The sequence below is a fragment of the Schistocerca cancellata genome, chromosome 1 (assembly GCF_023864275.1).
Source record: "Schistocerca cancellata isolate TAMUIC-IGC-003103 chromosome 1, iqSchCanc2.1, whole genome shotgun sequence".
NCBI lineage: Eukaryota > Metazoa > Arthropoda > Insecta > Orthoptera > Acrididae > Schistocerca > Schistocerca cancellata.
Genome location: NC_064626.1, coordinates 536,655,322 through 536,678,279, shown reverse-complemented (window position 1 = coordinate 536,678,279; position 22,958 = coordinate 536,655,322).

Below are 22,958 nucleotides of genomic sequence, written 5' to 3'. Positions count from 1 at the left end.
TACACTAAGCAGATTCAGAAGGATGTAGGCTGCAGTAGGTACTGTGAGATGAAGAATCTTGCACAGGATAGAGTAGCATGGAGAGTTGCATCAAACCAGTCTCAGGACTGAAGACTACAACAACAACATTCTACATAGCGCAGTTTGTTGTCATCTTTTCGTTGGTTTCGAGAGAATTACATTTTTAACGTCTGCTGCAAATGAGAAACAAAATACTGTCTATTCTGTTCCATAGGGGTTATAATATTTTGTCAAATTATCAGTCTTTTTGTCCTTTACAGTAAAAGTATTTTTTTATAATTCGTACTGTTTGTCGAGGTCCCCACTATAGGCATGGACGTCAGCAGAAATAAATCTGGGGGAGTGGGGGTGGGGGTGGGGGGAGAGAGAAGGAGTTCAAGGTTCTATAGTTGCTACTTTTGTGAAGTAAATGAGTTTTCGGTTTTCAGAATTGTCATGCCACGAGAACATAGTTTTATACACAAAAATTCTTTATATTTAGAGAACTGATAGTTATTCGATCACTTCTACAAGCGGGTCATGAGTTCCGTAACAATTCCGTAATTAAGAGGAACACTCTACGCCATATTAGGCGCGCGGGATTAGCCGAGCGGTCTTGGCCGCTGCAGTCATGGACTGTGCGGTTGGTCCCGCCGGAGGTTCGAGTCCTCCCTCGGGCATGGGTGTGTGTGTTTGTCCTTAGGATAATTTAGGTTAAGTAGTGTGTAAGCTTAGGGACTGATGACCTTAGCAGTTAAGCCCCATAAGATTCCACACACATTTGAACATTGAACGCCATATTACAGGAGGATGAGGGGGTGGGCAAGTGTCCCTTCATGCGGACACCTATAGCTGTAGAGTGTTTTTTACCTGACTCGATTCGTGTTATCTTCGATAAAAAGTTAAAGTCTTTGTGTGATAACCGTTTTTATTCACAACTGATAGATATTTTTAGTCTTTACATTATATGTTTGTAACCTCCCCCTCACTTACCGACCTTAATGACAGTGAAAAATGAAACCGCGTGTACCTAATGGGAGTTTTGGAAAAGCAATCGTCACCGAAGTTAACCTGTCGGTAAAGAGGGAGGAAAGGGTTACATCTAAATGAACGGAAATGTGCTAATGAAACTGGTGGAAATTAATTTTGAAAAGGGGTAAAGTTAATAAAGAAAGTAAATGTGCAGCCATTACGTTAACAATTAACTAGCGGTAATTAGGTATTTGAGATTTGGGCGAAATCACGGTCGCCAGTCCTAAGGACAATTACTATAGTAACTGAAAAAGAAAGGTTACTACACATATAATTAGCACTAGAAGCGTGGCAACTGAAGGTTGACACGTGTAGTGTGAAAACTGAAAGTTTGTCAGAAGTAATAAATTTCGCTACACCCTGCCTTAATTTAGCAAAAGAATTAATAAAACCGAAAAATCGAAAGTTAATTTAGTGACTGAAGTTAATAGTGAGCTTTCTTTCTGAAGCACATCGAAATTAAGTAAAATACGGTTAGTCTTGGACTACCTCAACAATCATTTCTAAAGCTACTTGAATCTACGCAATTTAGAAATAAGAGATTTAACTTTGAACTTGAATTAAATGATTCTGAACAATTAGCAATAGTAAAATTTAGTACGTACCAAGCTGAGCTGCAGTCACAGGTACGCTAAAATATGCTAACAAAACTCGCACTCTTAATTTGTGCTTATGTAATCTGAATATTGTAGCCAGCTATGAATACTTTGAAATTAAAGCAGTGAAATCGAATGGTATAATTTTAATGCTGGCGTTTAAATTTCAACGACACTCGGGTTCATTTCGGAAAAGGAAGGGACCCTGCTTGGTAATGCAATTGGGACAATGAGCAACAAAGGTTCATGCTAAGTTGCTGTTATTATAGTTACGAAAATGGTACAGTTTGAAAAGCTGAGGTCTGCCATACAGTTCTAAAACTTTACTTGCTTCCAGTCTTCCTTGATGGTTGACTGAAGGTTTGAAGCCGTCGATCGAGGAGGTGGCGACAGTCACTCATTGTCGGCCGTCGCTGTTGCAGAAGCTGGATGTTGGCGCGCCTTCTTCTCGACACGGTCACCAGACGAAACGGGCTCTTGATGTGCGCTAGTTAATGTTTCCCGTCCGCGACACCATGTCAGAAACTATCATCGCAAGTCGAGCGCAATTACATGCTGCCAAACCCCGAAAGCGCGGCAACTCGCGGGAGCGTCACACAACACACCTGCTCCACTCGCTACTCCCGCCAGACCCCTTCTCTCAGGCCGCGCTCCACGCGGCAGAGTTAACACTACCAAAGATCCTACACACTTTGATTCTTCACACGACCTATCGACGTAATCGTTCGATAGCAGTTTTCCCTAGGCAAGACCCAGCGTAAAAATACAAATAATATTTACGAAACAAACCAATTATACATCGACATAAATGCATAAATATACAAATAGTAAAACAATTACAATATACAAAGGGACAGAAATGTCATATCTTGAGGTAACAAAGCAAGGGAAAAAAATTAGTACAATAGATGGAGATAGGAGGATATGCATTTCCGGCGTTACATGTTCTATTTATATTTTGTATTGTGTCTCAATATGTGCAGTAGAGCTCCTGAACTTTTATTTACGCTGTTCGAATCGTTTTCTTTCCGACAAATGGTTAAATTTCCTCTTGTGATAACCATTTTGATTTATTACTGGTAAGTGCGTATACGAAATTGTGTATCGCAGTCTCCACTTGACCGAGAGAGCTTTCGCTTATTTTCGGATACTAGCCTCGATTTACCATCGAAGTGATGCATTACACATGGTTTACTGCTAGACTGTGCGATGTGAGCAAATCTTTTATGAAAGTAAATTAAGCTTTTTTTCTCTAGAAATCTTAGAACAACCACCTAATTGTAAAAATGCGGAGATTTTGAAGAGTGCGAGATGCCAAAAAATTACTGCTTCTCCCGTTTTACGATCTACATGATTGCAGCACATGTAAATCACCAACTGTAAAAAGCATCTAACTTGATATATGAAGTTTTCGCATGTCTCATAATCTCTTCATGGAAAATTATTTCGAAACCAAGTATTTCCTTTGCCACTTATTTTCATGTCTTTTATGAAAAAATAAATATAATATATTGAACATTTTTCGATTTCTTTACAGTGTAAGCAACGTAAAAATTGAAAATGAAACAAAGCTTCGTAGAATAGGTATCTGCCCGACGACTTTCGGAATATTGTTCTGTACACTCTCCGGTATCCCAACAGCTGTCTGGATCCTGTTGTTGTTGTGGTGGTGGTCTTGGTCCGAAGACTGTCTCGATGCAGCTCTCCGTGCTCCTCTATCCTGTGCGAGCCTCTTCATATCCGAATAATTTCTGCAAACTACATCCTTCAGAATCTGCTTACTGTATTCACCTCTTGGTCTTCCTAAACGATTTTTACCACCCACACGTCCCTCCAGTACTAAATTGGTGATCCCTTGATGTCTGAGAATGTCTCTTTAGTTCAAGTTGTGCCACAAATTTCTTGTCTCCCCAGTCCCGTTCAGTACCATCTCTTTAGTTACGTGATCTACACATCTAATCTTCATCATTCTTCTGTAGCACCATATTTCGAAAGCTTCTGTTGTCTTCTTCTGTTAACCTTTTATCGTCCACGTTTCACTTTCATAGATGACTATATTCCAGACAAATACTTTCAGAAAAGACTTCCTAACCCTTAGTTCTGTATTCGATATTAACGAATTTCTCTTCATCAGAAATGCTTTCTTTGTCATTGCCAGTCTACATTTTATATCTTCTCTACTTCAGCCATCATCAGCTATTTTGCTGCACAAATAGCAAAACTCATTTACTACTTTAATTATCTCATTTCATAATTTATATTCCTTAGCGTCACCTGATTTAATGCAACAATATTCCATTATCCTTATTTAGCTGTTGTTGATGTTCATCTTATATTCTCCTTTTAAGACAATATCTATTCCGTTCAACTTCTCTTCCAGGTTCTTTGCTGTGTCTGACAAAATTACAATGTCATCGGGAAACCTCAAAGTTTTTATTTCTTTTCCCTGAATTTTAATTCCTACTCCAAAGTTTTCTTTGGTTTCTTCTTTTGCTTGTTCATTGTACAGACTGAATAACATAGGGGATAGGCTACAACCCTGACTCACACCCTTCTCAATTAGTGCCCGTCGATTCTTATAAATGTCATCTGACATCTGTACAAGTTTTCGCTTCCTGTGTTGTACCCCTACTACCTTCAGAAATTCAAAGACAGTATTCCAGTCAACATTGTCAAAAGCTGTCTGTAGGTCCACATATGCAACAAATGTAGGTTTGTTTTTCCCTATCCTATCTTTTAAGGTAAGACATAGGGTCAGTATTGCCTCGCGTGATCCTACATTTCTTCAGAATCCAAAATGATCTTCCCCAAGTTAGGTTTCCACCAGCTTTTCCATTCTTTTGTAGATAATTCGTGTGACTGTTTTGCCAACCATGACTTATTAAACTAATAGTTCGATAGTATTCACACTTGTCGGCAGCTGCTTTCTTTGGAATTGGAATTATTTTATTCTTCTTGAAGTCTGAGGGTTTTCGCTGTCTCATACATCTTGCTCATCAGATGGAAGAGTTTTGTAATGGCTGGCTCTTCCAAGGTTATCAGTAGTTATGACGGAATATCGTCTACTCCCGGGGCCCTGTTTCGACTTACAAGGGGTGGCCACCACGTTTGGAACGCGGATTTACTGCAAGCTTCGTACACTCGTATTACTCTATTAGGACAACGAAATGTGGAAGCAGCAGCGCGAACTTCTCAAGCGTTATTGAGAAAATCACAAGATAATTTCGGGCGTCAAATATATACCTTTGCGTGGCCATTTTTACCATGAAGCGGCGGCAGCCGACTGTGTAAATTTAATAAAAGTTCATCCGATTACACGTATTTTACCCATTAGATCAATTGTAATATAAATAGTAAAGAACATGACTGTGTTAGAAAAAAAAACTGACGAACGGAACTCGATCCTGCGATCCAGCGATTATGGGGCTTCAACGTTAACCACTTTTTTTCTGATCTCATTTTGTTCGTAATTGATCGTTGTGTATGTTCGGGGCGGACGTCTCATGACACCTATTAAAGTTCACCGTTGATCCGTTTACTCAGTTTTTTTCTATTACAGAGGGCAGATAACCCTCTGACCGAACACGCTGAGCTACCGTGCCGGCATCACTCGGCTGCCGCCGCTTCATGATAAAAGTGGCCACGCACAGGTATATTTTTGATGACCGAAATTATCTTGCGATTTTCTCAATAACGCTTGAGAAAGTACGTGCTACTGCTTACACATTTTGTTGTTGTCCTCATGGAGTACTACGAGTGTAAGAAGTTTGCAGTAAATCCGCGTTCCAAACGTCGTGGCCTCCTCTTGTTAGATCTCGGAGCTCTGTCAAATTATTCTCACGGTATCATATCTCCCTTCACATCTTCATTTACGCCCACTTCCCTTGTATAATATTGTTTTTATGTATATCTCCCTTGTACAGATCCTCTATGTACTCCTTCCTTCCTTTCCCTTCTATGCTTAGGACTGCTTTTTATCTGAACTCTTGACACTCATGCAGATGGTTCTCTTTCCCCCAAACACCTCTGGATTTTCCTGTAGGCGCTATCTGTCTTTTACCTAATGAAATGTTTGTAAGGCCTTACATTTCTCCTCTAATCATTCCTGTTTAGCCTGTGAGGGGTCCACTTGTACACGGAGTCCGATTTTGTAATATAATTCATGAAAAATTACCTGAAACATTTGTCATATGTAGAAGAGATTGTATCTTTGACACTTCTGAAGCAAAGATGTTATCCGATTCGACTGTAAGTAGGAGCGCAGAGAGTGCAGTAGCAGTTGCCGTCGGTTAGTGATTGCCTGTAATTCGTGTAAGATGCACAGTGATACTATGACATCGCAAGTAACTGATAGTCGACATAACAGTGTAAATATTCAGATTGCTTATGCAATGCGGTGTATTGGAAGGGGAAGGAGAGCTGCCCAGACTTTTTGTGCAGTGATGGATTTGCCTCCACCTCCACTGTGGTTTGACAGATACAATAAATTAATACATAATGCTTTATGTGATGCAGATGAACATTCAATGAAAAGAGTAGCAGAAGAAGCAGTAGCCTTGTCTGAGAGTACATACACTGTAGCAGCATTTGATGGATCTTGACACAAGAGAGGTCATACTTCTGTGAATGGGGTTGTAACTGCCACATTTATTGAAACTGGTAAGACACTAGATTATGAATGTCTAGCAAAGCACTGCCAGGGTTGATGAAGTGTTTATGTAAAGAGCTTTGATGGCCCAAGTGAAAATATGGAAATGAAAGGAGTTATAAGCATTTTTAGAAGATCAGAGGTCAGTCGTGGTGTGAGCTATGTAGGCTACCTTGGGGATGGAGACTATAAAGAACACAATACTGTTGTTAATGACGGACCATATGGGGACACACTGATAGAAAAGCTTGAATGTGTTGGGCATGTACAAAAAACAATGCGAGCTCGGCTGAGAAAATTATGTAAAGACTTCAGCGGAAAAAAAACTGTCAGACGGAAAACACATAGGTGGTCCAGGTCGTCTTACAAAAAGTGAAATTGATTCTTTGACTCCATGTTATGGACTAACAATAAGGACAAATGTATGGGATTTGGAGAACATGAGACGAGCTGTTTGGGCCACATGGTTTCACAGAGTGTCAATAGGTTAAATCCCACACCATGGTTTGTGTCCAAAATGGGAATATTCGTGGTGCAAGTACTGGTTGAGCAATGCTACAGGCATACAATATACCCACAAGCATTCATTAGCACCTGCTGTGATGGAGGCAATTAGGCCTGTATGTAGGGATCTGGCAAATAAGAATCTACTTAGGAAATGTATGCATGATCTCTCTTAGAATGCAAATGAAAACTTCAACAGCTGTATGTGGGAGAGAATACCCAAAACTGTATTTTTTGGGCTGTCAATGCTGAATATTGGTGTAATGGATGCAATAATAACATTCAATGATGGTGCAATTTCAAGGCTCAATGTTATGAGGAAATTGAACATCCAGAAGGGAAGGAATACGGCTTCAACTCTAACGGCTATTGATAATCGGCGGGTAACTGAAGCAGAGACAGCTGCAGAAACTGCTACCAAGGAGTCAAGGATAAAGAAAAGAATGAAGAGAAACAGTATGGAGGATAAGGAAACAGGAGGACAATTGGAGTATGCAGCTGTAATGTTCTAAACGAGAATAGTGATAAGTTGGTAAATCTAAGTTTTCTTTTGCGGTTTACCCAAAACTTGAATTTTCATCATTCAGGTACACTTTTCTCCTAAATGACTCAAGTAAAACTCACAAAAATTGGTACAGATATTTAAAATGACCTACTCTACCTCCCTTGCCTACCATTTCCTGAAAAATTTATAACATGATGATGATGTCGGTGATATTTGACCTAAATTTTTAAATATTTTTGTTGTAGTAAAACAAATTACTTGTCTTCTTCACAGATCAGTATCAGGGAAGAAAACTGGAGGCACAAAACACTTATGTGAATGTTGCCTTACTCTGACTCTTTTTCCAAGGTGTGTAGTGAGTGGTTCCAAAGAAAATGGTACGACAGTGAAATAGTGTTCCGTTTTTTATACTATTATAAATATTGTTGTCAGTGCCAAAATATAACAAATATCTCAATGATTTTTTGGGAAATGCTTTTACTAATGACCTTAATTGTGTATAAGAATTTTGAGTTATCTCTCATTTACAGATCAGTTGTACTATGAGGGTGAAGACAAAGCTAAAAATGCAGCCCTTTCAGGAGCGCGTCCCCTATAACTAGTGGCTGGGTGTGAGAATTTAGTTGTTGGTCTACGGACGCAGCATAATACAGTTTTTATAAAATCAAGTTATGAATGATATTGTTTGTGCTCTCATATAGCCAGTAAATGTTAGGTTGTAGTTATTTCTATAAAAGTGTAAAGTATGTATTAATGATTTGTGAGGCTATAGGATTATCAAAAATTGAAGTGATACTGATCGTTAACAAATATTGACCATTGTCCATGGCAGTTGCAGAAGAGTAATGAATTTATACTGTAACTCAAAGGGAAAGCAACTAGAACAAATCTGTAAGGTAATGAAATTTTGTATATTTAGTTTTAAATATGCAGCAACGCAATATGTGGATTTGGCTGAATTTTACAATACTGACTCTTGAATGTAGGAACCAAGTATTTTCCATAAGATTTAATGTACAGGTTGATTAGGTATATACGATTTGTAATATTTTGTGTGTTTTGTAATCCTGATAGAGAAGTTAAATTTTGGAATCTATTTTGTCAAACGATGTCAGACTTTTTTCTCGTGTAACAATCCAAGTGTTTTTAATTACGATAGTAAGTGAGAATTGTAGAACAGTTGAGACGTTCACTGATTTTGAAATTAATGTAAGATGTTTCATATCGGATTTTGTGAAGGCGAAACTTTATTTTGAATACGATTTTCAAATTAAAGCATTCGGTCTTAGCGTATCCTCTTATCAGTACTTCATCCTCTTCCATGTCGTGTTTATATAAATCCAATGAATATTTTTTCCAAAAGAAATCATTTTTCAATCAAAATAAAAAAAGTATTATTGTGCCAGAATCAGAAAAGTATTAATGTTTGTAACAGTTTGAATACTGGTAGCATTGTCCAACGCTGAGCCAATATACAGTATTTTCTCTGAACGTTTGCAAGGTTATTCATTTATCAGCCAATGTACTGATAATATTTGTATGAAGCTATTTTATGGTCGGCGTTGCACTTTGCTGTGCCAAGATTGAATATTTTCTATGCCTACTGTGGAAAGAACAGAAGACCAAGATTACATATATTGTGACTGTAGAGATAAGGAAAATTTATTTCGTTGTTTTTTTGCACATGGAATTTTGTCAGTTTATTGTACAAAGCCATAGAACTCGGTGCTCACGAAACTGAGTAAATTTCAGAGGGATTGATTTCATTATGGGCACTGCATATTGTTTTTCCAGATTATGTTGTTTAATTTGCTTGGATAACACTAAAACTGATTAAGCACACCATTTGCTCAACAACACATCACACAGTAAATCTGAATAACACAAGCATTACGCATTTCATTAATTGACAGACAAACATATATTTTTATAAAGAACGTTATAAGCCATTTTGCACTACTTGTGAATCTCATTTTTTAAAAGTGTGTTCCTTTCTCCTGCTTCATTTGCTGCATTTTTATGTTTTCTCATTTCGCAGTTCAATATCTCTTGTGTTACCCAAGAATTTCTACGAGACCTTGTCTTTTTACCAATTTGATCCTCTGCTGCCTTCACTATTTCATCTATTAAAACTTCATAGTCGTCTTCTACTGTATTCCTTTCCCCTGTTCTAATCAACCGTTGCCTAATGCTACCTCTAAAATTCTCAGCAACCTCTGGTTCTTTCAACTTATCCAAATACCATTTCCTTAACTTTTAGGTTCTTCAGTTTTAGTTTACAGTTCATGGCCAATAAATTGTGTTCAGAGTCCACATCTGCCCCTGAAATGTCTTAACAGTTTCATATCTGGTTCGTAAATATCTGTCTTACTATCACATAACCAATGTGAAACTTTCCGGTGTCTCCTGGTCACTTCCACGTATACAGTCTTTATTTGTGATCCTTTAACCAGGTGTTAGCGCTGATTAAATTATGCTCCGTCCAAAACTCTAGCAGGAAGCTTCCTCATCCATTCCTTTCCCCCCAGTACATATTCACCTACTATTTATCCTTCTCTTCCTTTTCCTGCTGTTGAATTCAAGTCCCACGACGTCACTAATAAATTTTCATCTCTATTAACTATCTGAATAATTTCTTTAATTTCGTCATATATTTCTTCAATCTCTTCATCATCTGCGAAGCTAGTTGGCATATAAACTTGTACTGCTGTGGTGAGTATGGGCTTCACGTTCTTCTCGACTAAGATCATACGTTCATTATGCTATGCATAGTAGCTTACCCGCTTTCCTCTTTTCTTATTTACTATTAAACTCTCACCTGCATTACCCCTTTTGATTTTGTATTTATAACTCACCTGACCGGATGTCTTATCCCTCCTGGCACCGAACTTCACTACTTCCCACTATATCTAACTTCAACCTAATAATTCTCCTTTTTAAATTTTCTAATTTTCCTGCCCGATTAAGGGATCTAACATTCCACGCTCCGACCTGTACAATGCCAGTTTTGTTTCTTATGATAACGACGTCCTCTTGAGTAGTCCCCACCCAGAGATCCGAATGGGGGACTATTTTACCTCCAGAATATTTTATCTACGAGGACGTCATTTAACCATACAGTTGAGCTTCATATCCCTGGGAAAAATTACGACTGTAGTTTCCCCTTGCTTTCAGCACAGAAAAGCCCTTTCGGTTGATGTTACAAAGCCAGATCAGGTAACCATCCAGATTGTTGCCCTGAAACTACTGAAAAGGCTGCTGCCCATCTATAGGAACCATACGTTTGTCTGGCCTCTCATCTACGGTACGGCTATCTGTATCACTGAGGCACGCAAGTCACCCCACCGACTACAAGGTCCATGGTTCATGTATCCTTTGCTAACATAAATGGCTAATGCCTTGCCCGATCCGCTCCAAAAACACTAGATACTCTGAACGCTTAGCCATATGGAGTTACCACTCATGTCACTTTCATTTATGGGCAAGTCCTGCATATACCAGAAATGTTGTCGAAATCGGTGATGACAAGCAGGCGCGGTCCTCTTGGAAGTGTTTGTGTTCGTATGGTGGGGAGCTCCCGTAATCAAGGTAGCCGAAGCATTTAGCGTTTCAAGTGGGTCTGTATCAGAGAGTTATACCACATACAGTGAAAGCGGAAGAGCATCATCCGCTAAGTCACAACGCGGACGAAAGTGTGCGGTGGGTGAGCGTGATCGACGGTCATTGAAGATGATTGTCACGAAAATGAAGAGGATGACAGCTGCAAAAATCACTGCAGGACTGAGTGTCGCGCTCTCCAACGCCGTCAACAAACAGTTACACACACACACACACACACACACACACAAACTGAAGGACCTCTTTATGCAAGGAAATGCAGGTTGAGCTGCAATTCTAAAACCATTCATCAGTGATCCAAATGCCCATAACAGGAAAACGTGGTGTCGGAGCCATAAAACTTGTACTATGGAGCAATGGGAGAAAGTCATTTGGTCGTATGGTTCACTTTTGTTTCCAAAGCCTGACTGAATTAAGTTGCAAGAGTGAAACATGGCTGGAGTTCGGTGTTGATTTCGGCAGGCATATAGTGGTATTCCATGTGCCCCACGGTTACTCCGCAGGGTCGCATTGCTGCCAATGATTCCTTGACAGTTTTGGCTGCTCAGATCGATCCCATGGTACAATACCTGTCCCTCAAAGGTTATGCTGTGTTCAAAAGTGACAGAACCCCTGATCTCATAACTCACATCGTACAGGGCTGGTTTTGTGAGCACGAGGATGAACTGTTGCATCTTCCCTGGCCACCACCGTCCCCATATCTCGATAATATTCAACCTTTGTGGTCTACTTGGGGGAGAGTGGTGCGTGATCGCTGTCCACATTCATCAACGTTGTGTGAACTTGCCACTATTTTGCAGGAAGAATGGTGTAAGATTCCCCTGAAAACTGTACAGGACTTTTAGTTAAACATTCAGAGACAAGTAGATGCAGTTTTGATTGCCAAAGAGTTTCCTACACCGTATTAGGCACGGAAATATGTTTTATTTTTAGTGTTTCTATATTTTTGTCCACCTCCAGTATAGTGCTGCAAATCAATGTGGTATTAGGCAAGAAACAACTGTCCAAAATGAGTGAATACCTCAAAAATGTGCCACTAGACAATACCTTCTGATGCGAGTGGAAATCGGACATAAAATGCCGCTAGTAAAGTCAACATCTTTTGTAAACTGTTTTTAGATCTAGAAAGCAAACCAGATTCCTCGTATTATGGTACCTGCAGCGCATATTACGTCACAATAGGACGGAGAATTAGTAGACAGTGTAAAGCTTGATATTTTAATTTCGTATATATGTATGTTTCGGATTTATTGCCTTCATCAGTACATCTGCATGCAACAATTCCATAGATGCAAGACCCGCAACACAACAAAATGTCAAACCTGAATTTCTACGAGTGCCAAAATAATAAGAAGCGAATTTTAATATACGTGCAACATCAAATCATTGAACAATTTAAAACGTTACTGAAAAAAAAATATTACATCTAACAACTACGGACAGCAGTAATAGTTTACTCAAAGTTGACATGCATCTGTCTACAGCGTCGGGGTATGAGTACAATATCAAATGTAAGAAACATTTATAAATTATTTGTTATGTAAAATATAAATAAATACGATTGTCTACAGATGTATTGACGAAGGCAGCAAAGCCGAAATAAGCTTATATAAAAAAATTAAATATTAAGCAGCATACAGTCTGCTAATTCTCTGCAAACCAAATTGTAAACCTGCTTCATTATAGACCATTGATAATATTTTACACTAATAAAAGAAAAAATATTTCGTGAAAAAATACGTACTTTCTCGTAGTTACACAGACGGGTTTAAAATATCTTCAATAATTATAAAACAACTACAGACAGTATTACAGTTAAATTGAGTAATTTAATTCTATGTAGACCTACATAACTGACGTAGTCTGTGATATTTAACTTTACACTTCATTTTTAAGTTACTAAATGAGCTCACCAGAGTATTAGTCACACTCCTTAAAAGAGTTCACTGGTCACTGCAGTTTTGTCCAGTGTGATTGCATCTGTAAACTCCCAGTATATGAAAGGTGAATAGCTGTTTGGTGCCATACAACATACTGCCAAGGTCCATTACGCATATAGCCAGTATGACTCAACCACACTTACCAGATAATATTAATAATATCGCAGGAACAGTGATTCTTCAATTTCTCTCAGTATATTAGTTGATTAAACAGTCAATAAACGTGCTTCCAGTTCATGGTGTCCAACAGGCATACAATTTCAATGATCAGACACGTAGCCATCGTCAGGTGTACTGACGAACTGATGTCGTAGGGCTGCACAGCCGACTGGTATTACCTCCATCTGTGGGCTGCTCCAGATGTGGTCCACACACGAGGACACACGTTGGCGACTGGAAAGGCGATTGCATAGGGTCTGCAGACGGCAACGCCTGGAGGATTGCTCCAGCTGTGGTAGTGTGGATGCAAGGACTCCACCCATACTGCCCACCAGCTTATTGTATTAGCTGAGTATCTTCTTAATAAGACCATTAATGGCTTCCAAACCTTGCTGAAGCTATTGGCGCAGGTCAGGTTGACGAGACTGTCGAGCGTATTTCAATGGCCTCTCTAACTATGCTGTCCCAGTAAAGGACTATTCAAGAAGATGGACCCAGTTTCATTGATTGTCATTTCATGAAGTATAAATTGTACGCGAAGAGTTTACATACCAATGAAAGGAGAAAATTTCATTTTTTTTTTTTTTTGAACACTGGCTATAAATGTTCAATGTGCCGCCCTTGTGCCGCACGCCAAACATCTAGGCAGTAGCCAAACTCATACTACATGCAAGGGAGACTGCCTTGTGTTACAGAGTTCATGCAGTAGTGACACGGTTCAACAGAGTTGTTGGTGAAGATGGGACATAAACAATCTCCTTAACATAGACCTACAAGCGAAAGTCACAGGGCTTGAGCTCAGATCTTGGTAGCCGGAAGAGTAGAGCCAGTACTTGATTTCTCATGTAACCTATCCACTGCCAAGAGAGGGATTAATTTAGAAATCCTAATACGTAACTGTGCCAGGGGGTGTAGCTGCTTCGTGATGGGATATGAAGTCTTGTGAATCTCTGGTAAGCTCAGGAAAGAGCCATTGTTCTAATATGCCCAACATACACAGTCAGCCCGGACTCTTCCTTTTGCAGAAACATCTAGTTTGTTGAAGTTGCTTGAACCAATGGCTTATGCTTTTCCTAGTTAATAGTTCACTGCCGAATCGGAGACGAGATGCACTGTAACTGCCGACTCACAAACTAAAATCGCAGAAAACCCTTTGCTGCATCGTAACCCTCTTACTCACCACGGCCTATTGGCGCGAGTATCCTAGTGGCCGTTTAGGCAACTAATGGTTAACAAAACAAAACTTTGGACCTTCCTCTTCCTTCTGTATGTAGCTGTTCACCTCCCATTTATTTGTCGTGGAATAGAAAATAATTAAATTGGGTCGATCTTTTTCGAATAACTCTGTATTTGGAGATATTTACTAAAATACGTTCATATTTCATCGCATGGGTCTCGGACAAACAATTCTGTGTGACCGTCCACTTGTTAAGACGCATCAATCAAGTGTGCACTGTTTTATCAATACATGCCTTGCCCTGTCGACATAGAATCTGCTATACCCTAGTCTTCTGTAACCCGAGGTCATCTTTGACGCACGCCAATAATGACAGTGTTTTATTGTGAGGGCTAAATACTGTTCTTACTCTCGGTGTTTTCAGTACGCGCCTCATTTTTTCCGATAATGCGCCAGAATGCGGTATAAAAACTGTGCGCCTCTTTCTCCGTGACTTCGTCTGTCTCTACATGTTGCACTGTAATGATGTGGGGCAGAACGCTCCTAATTTGCCATTATGAGTAACTGTTGAGGCGTTCTAGTTCTCTGGGGAGACAGCCTGCATCTGAGATGGTACGCACCCTGTCTGCAAGAGTTTTCGGCACCCCATTCTTTGCACAGCGTGGTCGCAGCTGTTCGCGTGCAAGGACAGGCCTGTGTACGTTTTCTTTCGATATACACTGTGACTCGCGGTGCCATTTGCTTTTTCTTGACCATGACGAGCAGGAATCGTAGTCTTCTCTCTGCCTTGGTCTCGATAGTGAATCTGATGGTGGGGTGTATGGAGTTTGGAAATACGAGGAAGTCATGGAGATTGTGTCTTCTATAGGACTAGATGACGAGTGCGTCTTTAATATAACGAAAAAAGGTGGGTTTCCATTTGGATGATTTTAGGGTTCCTTCCTCGAAGTGTTCCATGTACAGATTCGGAACCATGGTCGAGAACAGACCGCGACTCTTACTGTCTCTTCATATTATTCTCCATTAAAAAGAAAGTATGTGGAGGTCAGGACATCTTTGAAAATGTCGGTGGTCTTCGAGTCACATTTCTGACCAGTGAATTCTAGTGACTCTCGTAAAGCATCCTGATGAATAGTTTCAGACTGAAGGATTCAGACATCGTGGTGAACTTTAATGTCGTTTTGCTCTCGAAGATCTATGCTAGTACACTCGACTGGTGTACCGTAACAGGTCGGCGGTCAACAGCAATGTATGTCCAAGACTCGTGCGAATGAATGCGGAGGCATTAGGATTTTAGCAAACACGTCGAAATATACGTATAGCGTCGTTAGAGAGGCCATCCAGTTACACACCCCAGAGACTGTCTCACCAACAAGAATTGCTGCTACAGTCTCAACAAGGCTTGGGAATCAGCACTGGGTCGAATCAAGAAGATACTCAGCAAGGATAGCGAGCTGGCAGCCAGAGCGGGCGGGGACCTACATACACTCTACCGCAACGGGAGCTCCCGAAAGCCGTCACTGGCTACAGATGCCTACGAAATCGCCATTTCGACGGCCTCGGTCATGGACCGCTTACGGAGAGGACCGCACAGGGAGTGGATACTCGTTATTTTACTTCTAAGGTAGCAGAATTCCTTCATTTAATCTACTACGTGGTCCTAAATTTTTATTCTCTGTTTCTTGTTAATCTAACATTTGCTATCCCTTAATAGTTTCGTCTTTCTTTAGTTTACTCTCAATCAGTATTCTGTTCACAATAGGACAGTTCATTCAGTTCATCAGGTTCTGCAGTTTTTCTTCATTTTCACAGACGATAGCGATCCCATCAGCGATTCTTATCACTAGCATAATTTCACCCTAAACTTCAACTTCACTTCTGAATCATTCTTTTACTTCTTGCATTACATCATTGATGTATTGATTGAAGAGAGGAGAAGGAATACATCCTTGTCTTACGCTTTTTTGATCTGAGCTCTTCTTCCTTGGTCTTCTGTTCTTATTGTCCCTCTTGATTCTTGTACATATTGTGCCCTACTGGCCATTAAAATTGCTACACCACGAAGATGACGTCCTACAGACGCGAAATTTAACTGACAGGAAGAAGATGCTGTGATATGCAAATGAGCTTTTCAGAGCATTCACACAAGGTTGGCGCCGGTGGCGACGCCTACAACGTGCTGACATGAGGAAAGTTTCCAACCGATTTCTCATACACAAACAGCAGTTGACCGGCGTTGCCTGGTGAAACGTTGTTGTGATGCCTCGTGTAAGGAGGAGAAATGCGTACTGTCACGTTTCCGACTTTGATAAAGGTCGGATTGTAGCCTATCGCGATTTCGGTTTAGCGTATCGCGACACTGCTGCTCGCGTTGGTCGAGATCCAATGACTGTTAGCAGACTATGGAATCTGTGGGTTCAGGAGGGTAATACGGAACGCCGTGCTGGACCCCAATGGCCTCGTATGACTAGCACTCGAGATGGCAAGCATCTTATCCGCATGGCTGTAACGGATTGTGCAGCCACGTCTCGATCCCTGAGTCAACAGATGGGGACGTTTGCAAGACAACAACCATCTGCACGAGCAGTTCGATGACGTTTGCAGCAGCATGGGCTATCAGCTGGGAGACCATGGCTGCGGTTACCCTTGACTCTGCATCACAGACAGGAGCGCCTGCGATGGTGTACTCATCGACGAACCTGGGTGCACGAATGGCAAAACGTCATTTTTTCGGATGAATCCAGGTTCTGTTTACAACATCATGATGGTCGCATCCGTGTTTGGCTACATCGCGGTGAACGCACATTGGAAGCGTGTATTCGTCATCGCCATACTGGCGCATCACCCGGCGTGATGGTATGGGTGCCATTGGTTACACGTCTCGGTCACCTCTTGTTCGCATTGACGGCACTTTGAACAGTGGACGTTACATTTCAGATGTGTTACGACCCGTGGCTCTACCCTTCATTCGATTCCTGTGAAACCCTGCATTTCAGCAGGATAATGCACCACCGCATGTTGTAGGTCCTGTACGGGCCTTTCCGGATACAGAAAATGTTCGAATGCTGCCCTGGCCAGCACATTCCCCAGATCTCTCACCAATTGAAAACGCCTGGTCAGTGGTGGCCGAGCAGCTGGCTTGTCACAATACGCCATTCACTACTCTTGATAAACTGTGGTAGCGTGTTGAAGCTGCATGGGCAGCTGTACCTGTACACGCCATCGAAGCTCTGTTTGACTCAATGGCCAGGCGTATCAAGGCCGTTATGACGGCCCGAGGTGGTTGTTCTGGGTACTGATTTATCAGGATCTATGCACCCAAACTGCGTGAAAATGTAATAACATGTCAGTTCTAGTATAATATATTTGTCCAATGAATACCAATTTATCATCTGCATTTCTTCTTGGTGTAGCAATTTTAATGGCCAGTAGTGTATATTACCCGTCTTTTACCCGTGTAGTTGCTTATTTGCGGATTACAAACAGCTTGCGCCATTTCATAGTGTCGTATGAAAGTGTCTTGTTTTCTCTTAATTATTGCTTCCATTATCAAATGTAGTGTCAGAATTGCCTCTCTGGTACCTTCACCTTCCAAAAGCCGAAAAGATTCTACTCTAAATCATCCTCAATTTTCTTTTCACTTTTTCATGATACTCTGGCCAGCAACTTGGATGTAAAAACTGTCCAGTTGATTATACTATAGAAACTCCTGGCAGATTAAATCTGTGTGTCAAACCAGGACTTGAACAGTGGTGGCTATATTACAGTTACCGTATTAATCTTTCCTTGTTGTGGGATTGTCTGGATAATGATATTCTCTTGGAAGGTCAGTGGTATTTCACCCGTCTCAAAGATTATACACATTAGCTTGTATAATTATTTGGTTGACACTTCTTTCATGGATTTCGCAAAGAATGTTATCTGTCTTTCCTCCCTTCTGCTTCGTTTGATCGTGAGTCTTCCATGGCTGTCAAACTGTGACTCTAATGTGGAATCCTCTATTTTCTATATAAAAAAGAAAAAGAAAGAAATTGAAGGGGACATTGTATGTCCTATGCCGCCAATGTTAAATTGTCGAATTTTGTGACCCATTATCTTGGAAACTTTTTAAGACACCAACTTTCAATTTTCGATAAGAATTGAATGCACCTCTCTAGATACGCTGAACTAGAATTATTACTAAAATTGTATTTTGGGGCATGTTATCTTTTTTTCTAACACTCAATTCTTTGACAGAATTTTGTAAATAAATGAACATAAAACAAAACAACTCAGGATATTTTAATTATTCTAGTTCCATATGTGTTGAATCTCACACTTGGCATGCTGTGAAAATTTCATGGCTGTACCATCAGTACTTTACATCTACATCTACATACATACTCCGCAATTCACCATGCGGTGCGTGGCGAAGGGTACCTCGTACCACAACTAGCATCTTCTCTCCCTGTTCCACTCCCAAAGAGAGCGAGGGAAAAATTACTGCCTATATGCCTCTGTACGAGCCCTAAGCTCTCTTATCTTATCTTTGTGGTATTTCCGCGAATTGTAAGTTGGCGGCAGTAAAATTGTACTGCAGTCAGCCTCAAATGCTGGTTCTCTAGATTTCCTCAGTAGCGATTCACGAAAAGAACGCCTCCTTTCCTCTAGAGACTCCCACCCGAGTTCCTGAAGCATTTCCGTAGCACTCACGTGATGATCAAACCTACCAGTAACAAATCTAGCAGCCCGCCTCTGAATTGCTTCTATGTCCTCCCTCAATCCGACCTGATAGGGATCCCAAACGCTCGAGCAGTACTCAAGAATAGGTCGTATTAGTGTTTTATAAGCGGTCTCCATTACAGATGAACCACATCTTCCCAAAATTCTACCAATGAACCGAAGACGACTATCCGCCTTTCTCACAACTGCCATTACATGCTTGTCCCACTTCATATCGCTCTGCAATGTTACGCCCAAATATTTAACCGACGTGACTGTGTCAAGGGCTACACTACTAATGGAATATTCAAAGATTACGGGATTCTTTTTCCTATTCATTTGCATTAATTTACATTTATCTATATTTAGAGTTAGCTGCCATTCTTTACAGCAATCACAAATCCTGTCCAAGTCATCTTGTATCCTCCTACAGTCATTCAACGATGACACCTTCCCGTACACCACAGCATCATCAGCAAACAGACGCACATTGCTATCCACCTTATCCAAAAGATTATTTATGTAGATAGAAAACAACAGCGGACCTACCACACTTCCCTGGGGCACTCCAGATGATACCCTCACCTCCGATGAACACTCACCATTGAGGACAACGTACTGGGTTCTATTACTTAAGAAGTCTTCGAGCCACTCGCATACTTGCGAACCAATCCCATATGCTCGTACCTTAGGTGTCTGCAGTGGGGCACCGAGTCAATCGCTTTCCGGAAGTCAAGGAATTTCGTATCCCTCTGATACCCTTCATCCATGGTTCGCAAGATATCATGTGAAAAAAGGGCGAGTTGCGTTTCGCAGGAGCGATGCTTTCTAAAGCCGTGCTGATGCATGGATAGCAACTTCTCTGTCTCAAGGAAATTCCTTATATTCGAACTGAGAATATGTTCGAGAATCCTGCAAGAGACCGATGTTAAGGATATTGGTCTGTAATTTTGAGGATCCGTTCTTCTACTCTTTATATACAGGCGTCACCTGCGCTTTTTTTTCAGTCACTCGGGATTTTACGTTGGGCAAGAGATTCACGATAAATGCAAGCTAAATAAGGAGCCAATGCAGTAGAGTACTCTGTAAAACCGAATTGGAATCCCATCAGAACCTGGCGATTTATTTATTTTCAACCCATTCAGCTGCTTCACAACCCCAGGGATGTCTATCACTATGTCCTCCATACGGGAATCTGTACGAAACTCAAACGGCAGTATGTTTGTACGATCCTCCTACGTGAAAGATTTCTGAAATGCTAAATTTAAAATTTCAGCTTTCGTTTTGCTGCCTTCCGTTGCCAGGCCAGACTGATCAGCCTTCGACCCGCTTACCGATTTTACGTAAGACCAGAATTTCCTTGGGTTTTCAGCAAGATCTTTTGCTAAGGTATGACGGTGGTAGTGGTTAAATGCTTCGCGCATCGCTCTTCTCTACAGCAGCACGAATCTCTACTAACTTTTGCCTGTCCTCATTCTCCCGATCTTTCTTGTACCGCGAGTGCAACTGCCTTTGCTCTTCCCCGAATTGCTCTGTTAAACCACGGTGGGTCTTTTCCATCCGTAACCCACTTTTTCGGCACCTACTTGTCCAATGCGTGATTTACAATGTGTTTAAAATTTGCCCATAATTCTTCCACGTCCATCGTACCGGAAGTAAATTAAGTCGATGCTAACAACTGCTTATTTGCTCTTTCTAGTAAGAACACTCTCCTAGCCTTCTTGACCGACTTTTTAACTTTCGTAACCATAATCGTAATGACATAATCATGGTCACTAATCCCTGTCTCAACACTGACACCGTCGATGAGGTCTGGTCTGTTCGTGGCTACCACATATAAAATATTTCCATTACGCGTTGGCTGTCGATTTAGCTGCTCAAGACAGTTTTCGGATAATGTGTTTAAACGTAATTCACACGACGGCTTGTCTGTACCACCTATAATCCATGGACATCCCAGTCTATACCAGGTAGGTTGAACTCGCCTCCGGCGATACAGAATGTAGACTCCTTTTGAATGATTCTAGAACTGTCACGGTGGAACCTGGTGGCCGGTAATAAAACCCCACAATTAACTTTATTTCCCCTAGTCCTGTTAAACGTGTCCAGTTGACTTCACAATCACACTCTACTTCGACCTCAGTAGACACAATATTTTTGTGAACTGCAATGAAGACACCACCTCCTACGGTGTCTAATTTGTCTTTCCGATACACGTTCCAACCCTCACTAAATATTTCAGAACTTCCTATCTCAGGGTTCAGCCAGGTCTCAGTTCCGAGAACAATTTGCGCGCCACACGCGTCCTGGAGGGCAGTAAATTCAGGAACTCCATTCCGAACACTCTGAAAATTTACTGCTAATATCTTGATAGCTGAAGTGTCTTTACACTGAGCGCGTCCTGATTCCCCTGCCTGCACGTCGACTGGTGAGTGTTCATCAGGACACCTCGCACTACTGCCGAGCCTAAAAAAACCCCATTTGCACGCCACAAGTACTCTGCTACCCGAGTAGCCGCTTCCTTTGTATAGTGCACCCCTGACCTATCTAGGGGCGTCCTACAATTTCCCGCCCAATAACGCAAGTCTAAAAATCTGCAGCCAAGACCGCCACAGAGTCGACGAAGCCTCTGGTTGAGACCCCCCCACTCGGCTCCAAACCAAAGGACTCCGATCCACTTTGGGAACGATGCTGCAAATAGAGAGCTCTGCTTGCACCCCGCGTGCGAGGCCAGCGGTCTTCACCAAATCCGCCAGCCGCCTGTATGAACTGAGGATCGCCTCAGAACCCAAGCGACAGGCATCATTTGTGCCGACATGAGCAACTACTTGCAGATGACTGCACCCCGTACGCTCGATAGCCGCAGCAAGGCCGCCTCCACATCTTGCATGAGGCCCCCCGGCAGACAAACCGAGTGCACGTTGGATTTCTTTCCAGCCCTGTACGCTATTTCCCTAACGTTGGAGCTCCCAATAACCAGCAAGCTTTTGCCCCCGTGTGCCTGCTCGGGCCCTGCTGAAGGAGCAGCCACCTGCCCACTGACAGGATGAACGGGCGAGGCCAGCCGGCCAGCCTGCACACTGGCTCTCCGCCTCGAGCGACGCGAACGCGTTGCAGTCCGCCACTCACCCTGAGGTGAGGGCGGCCCCAACGCGCCGGGTACACTGCAAGGTGCCTCGGCGGCTGAGTCAGCGGACGCAGCTAGCGACACCTGGGGTATCTCAAGCGACGCGCCAGACCCTCCGCCGTCGCTGTACCTCAACGCAGCAGCCTGAAGGCGGCTGACCGTGGCCAACAGTACGCTCAGCTGCTCGCGAACCGCGGCCAGTTCGTCCTACGCCCGCACACAGCACGCACACACCCTATCCATCCTACTGCTAATATCTAATGACTCCGCGAATTTATTCTCTACGGCTATCAATAAGCGATATTACTCCTCTCAAATACGAGAATACGCAAGGATTTTATGTAATTAAATATGCAAGCGCACAAACACTCGGAAAGAAATTAAGAATCAAACTACAAAACAAATATGAAAGCTAAATATGCGACTCGCTACTGCACTGCTGCTGCACTGATACTTCACCAGCGGCTGCTCAAGGCTCACTGTTTGGAAAATGGGTCATTTATTGCAAAAAAAATGTAGTTAAGAGATATTGAGGTTTAAAACTTTTTTATTACAAATTCTTATACAGACTTACATTTCTGCGTCTTTTATGCACTAGAATTGCCCTGGCCCTTAGTCTGCGTCTTCTTCAGTGTCACAACAGCCCAGTGCTTGCCGCATCCTTTTCTTTCTCGCTTCTTTTGTCATTTGCTGAGCAGCTAACTCTGCTACATGTACACGAAACTCATACAGTTCCCGCAGTCCTTTAGCTGTGTTCTGTCCAAACCTTACGCCTAATTTCTCCAGAACCTTAAGTCTTTCATAGTTCCCACCACTAAAAGTTATTACAGCATCAGACACTGCTAACTTTAGAGTCACAAGGCCAACAAATACATTTTTAGGCACATGGCACCACACAACATTATTGAAGGACTCAATCTCATTCTCAGTCTTCCCATGTAGACACTTCTT